Source organism: Eufriesea mexicana, unplaced genomic scaffold, assembly GCF_001483705.2.
Source record: "Eufriesea mexicana isolate 0111107269 unplaced genomic scaffold, ASM148370v2 scaffold1523, whole genome shotgun sequence".
NCBI lineage: Eukaryota > Metazoa > Arthropoda > Insecta > Hymenoptera > Apidae > Eufriesea > Eufriesea mexicana.
In genome coordinates, this window is record NW_016909723.1 from 1,039,861 (window position 1) to 1,044,231 (window position 4,371).

Here is a 4,371-nt window from a genome sequence, read left to right on the forward strand (position 1 = left end):
CCTGCTGCGAGGGTGGATTTTTGTTAACTAACCGACCCGATTTCTCCGTGTATCTCGCATCCTCTCGTTCGCATCGACGGACGGCAATTTTCGTGAAACCAGGGAACGTGTGTAACCGTTTCCACGAACGAACTCTCGATCCCCTGACAAGCTTGCATGCGCGTGCTACGTTTCGTTTACTCTAGATGAAGAACTTGTCAAGAGAGCTCGACCAGGTTTGTCACGGATAAACGAAACGAGACAACTGAGTTCGAGTACGACTATTCGCCGATACCGCGAAATATATTTGTTCTGGTCACGTCTCGTCCCGTGTCGTTAAACGATAGTTTCGTTCACCCCGTCGAATACGGAGCTTTCTTGTTTCAAACCGCTCTATATTGGACGCGAAAGCGTAGCCAAGAGCTTTGGCGAAAAACCGAACGAAAATTTCATTCGTATCGCCGTTGGAGATGTCTGAAATCTCATCGGACCAATACGCCTCGAGATTATCGAGTTCGTGGAATAAGCGGATCGCTATAAATCTGCATCGGTATGGTAACGATACTCGAACGCAGTTGCGTGAATCGTCGCGATTTACGTATTACATCCTTCCATCTTGTTATTCTCCAGTTGCGAATCCTCTAAATATTCTCGGAAGCACGTCGTTATTATTCGCCAACGTTGGTGTTACCCGAGTTAACGAGAAGTAATAACAATCACGAAGGCGCGGGCACGTGTAACGCGTAATCCTTCGAGCGTAATTAGACGCTACTCGAACTCGCGCATCTGCCGGATTACTCGTCGACCCGGAGTTTAAACGAATCCTTCGTCTAATGTTTCATTTATTTCCAGCTTCTTATCGTTCACCGTACGACGCTCGGCGAAACGCGCGCGAAATGTGTAATCAACGAACGCTTATTAAGCTGCAGCGCGAAAGTCTTTTTCTCCGAATGCATACCGCGTCGGGAAAGCTCTTTCCGCGAACATTCGAATTCAGTTCAACGACAACGAAACTGTTCCTCGGGAAAGGTAGCAAAGGAGCAACGTCTGAAATTGTACCATCGTAAATTACGCTCCGCTACGCCGGCTTAAAAATTTCAACGCGATGGAATATTTCAATGTGGCGGCTAGTTGCTCGCGAGAGACGCAGTTAAATCCCCACGTCGAAACTCTCGAACGCGTTCCAGTCGCTGTAAAAATATTTAACAGCTTTCTTTTGTACCGCGATGTAGCTTTTTTACAGTCGGCCAGACATTCGCCGAGTTTCGCTGCACGGAGAATTCGTACACGGTGCGTTTCAGATGTGCGCGGCTAATTGCAGCTTTCGCGTACATTTTTTAAGCCAAGGAAACATCCTGCGGCGGTAGTTAGGCGGGAGCGTGGAGAGAGCGCAGAGGGCCAGTACCGGTGGCTGTATCGCGCACCAGTTTTTGTTCTACGTACAGCCCGAGTTCGAAAAACACGAAACTCCGCGTCTCCGTGAGAAAGCAGCTCGTTTTACGAGGCGCGTGTCCAACAGCGTATTAGCAGACAGGACCAACTATAACTCTTTCGCTGGCCCCGCCGCGACGACGGCGCAAAGGGTACGGGTTACCGAGCAGACCGCACCCCGTCTCGCGAGCACGCGAAAGGTGGCATTTTTAAAACGTCAGTTTCACCGCACGATAGTCGCACAAAGGGGTATCTATGACGTTGCAAATTGGCACGCGAAGGGACCCTTTCGGCGGAGCGAAAAATTCGCGTGTCGGGTAGAAAAATATTTCCTCCATTCCCCGCGGAACGGTCCGCGGAGTTTTATTCGGATAGTCTCACACGAAACGATTACTATCTTGTCCTAAAAATGCCGGCGTTATTTTTCAGTCAGCCAGATAAATCTGTTTTTACAATCGTGTCAGAAATACGCGACGCTGGGACATACGTCAAGTTCGGGACAGTCTTGGTTTGTTTATGCGCGGGAAATAAAAATTGATCGCGGTCGCGATCCTGTGACATTAAAAGCCCAATGGGAATCGGTGCGTGACAGATACGCGCGGCTCGTGGCGAACGCGTTAATGCAGCTTTTCGTGCGATTTTTCCGAAATCTTTTTCGAAGGGATCGGCGATCGGTAAATAGAATCGCCGCCGTTTAATTTTCCAGGCTTTTGAAGGGGAACGTCGATATCGGAAGGGGAAATCAATTAAGCTTCTCCGTTCTCGTTTTTCCTAGACAGCGGCGGTGCGCTCTCGATGGACGCATCCGTTCGCGAAAAGGTACAAGACGAATCGAGTAACCGGAAGCGTCTGGACGATCAGACATCCCGGCGTCGGTACTTTCTTCCCTCGCCTACCACCCCCGATCATTTCGAGCTGCGCATTCTCGTCGAGCGTTATCCCGAACGCAGCGAAAGCTGCACTCGTGCACAACGAGTGGCGCTTTTGTTAGTCGTAGTCCCGAACTGACGTCTAGTGGCGAGGCATACGGCAGATGTTGCGTCGCTACGTCGTTACGAAATGTCCACGCTGATTAATCGCGGACCACGAGGACCCTTCGCGTCCGTAACTGTCGGCTGCAATCGGTTCTACACGCTCGTTGTCGCAGACGCGATATTCCGCTCGTTGTGTCGGCGATAAATTAAACGATCGTACTTCGTCGACCCTCTCTTTCTCTGCTACTCGTCCAATCCGTCGCCTCTATACTTTCGGGGAGGAAATGCTCTTCGCGCGTTGATTACGAAGCGTCGGAACACTCAGACGCGACGGTACGAAACGAAGGAGGCTCGAGTGCCGTGAATCGAAGAGCTCGCGAGTTCGCTAAGCGAGCGATATTTGGCACACGGCGAAAGGTAATTCTAGCCACGAAAGCTACTCCTCCAGCTTTTGTGCTTGGGGAATTAGACGCGTTCCTCCAACGACCGGTGAACGTTAATTCGAAAGATCGGGAAACGCTTTCGTTTTATCCCCGTCCGTTAGCGTGGCACGCTGGAATTATTCGTGTCTCGAACGGGTGTTATCGTCCACGTGGCGAATAACCCGATTACGAATCGTTTATTAACCGCGAGCGCGGAGGTGCAAATAGGGACAAAGCGATGCGGCATACGGCCAAGTCGTATGGAACACCCGATCCTATCTTCTTCCAACCTCCGTGTATTCGGCCATCGTTTTCTCGCGGTATCGACGAAAGTCTATTCTACGCTTTCATCGCGAGGCAACAAAAGAGGGAGTAAAACGAAAGAGCGAAAGGTACTTTCGCCAACGAGCGACCGTTTCGGAATGGAGCAAGTTGGCGAAACGCATCAACGATTTCGAGAAGCTGCGCGCTGCGGCAACCGTATTTCTGTCGTTTCCCGGGTAACCAGCGGCACTCGATCCGCTTTCTCGACGGCGTTAACGAATAAACGAATAAACGAAACGTATAAATCATCGCGTTTAATCGCTCCCCGGCGAGATACTTGAGGGAAGAACGAGCACTGCACCACATAACTGCGGATCCTCCGGCGAAACGGATGGCAGCCGTATTGCGAGACGGTAAAGTTGATATAGTGGCCGGGGCAGACCGAGACCCGCGTTACAAAGGATAACAAGAGGGCGGACAAAAGTTTGGAAAATGCGCCGGGAAACTTATGGCTCTGTTTGTTCTCTTAACGCTACCATCCTTGCGAAACGATGATTCAAGAGGGAGAAAAAAGAATTCCCCTTCGTTGCGTTTTACGCGAGCTGGAAACTTTGCGCGACACAAATGAGCGAAACGAAGTTGCTATCGTAGGGAAACGCGGGAAACTTCCTCGCCGCGTCGTAAAGCCGCGCAGGATTCGAACCGCTGCTGTCCAGACGCGGTCGCGGTATCGCGGACGGAAGCGTAGAGCCGTATACACCGGGGTTTTCCATCGAGAGTCGTGGTCGAGGATCGTCGATAAATCCGGGACGATTCACCGGCCGCTTCGAGTTCGCTCCGCCGAGAGCGCGGAGACGACTCGTTAGCGGGATAAAACAGCGGCGAACGCTGAGAAGAGAGGACTGGTCGTTTAAAACGCCCACGTAAACACAGCCCAATCAAAGGTTACGGGCCATTAGGCAAGAGAGAAAATTGCGCTGCGTATGCAAGCGCACGCGTCCGTTTGCTAATCGGTCGCGCGAGCGGGCTCGCGAGCTCGCTCGACCGTGTGATCTTTTCGCGTCATTGGTCGCTAAACGCGTATAAATCACTGGTGTTGGTCGACGACAGCGCTTTCCACTAAGTTACCTGGAAATTACACGGATCGTTTCCACGGTGCACCGCCGCGACGATGGCACCCCGCTGGCTCTAGGAAAAAATGCCAACAACCCTGAAAAGTCTGACGGATCCCAGACGACCTCGCTGTCGAGGGAAAGGGTTATCGCTCGTTTCGCGTTCCCTTTGCCCAACGGTCACTCGCT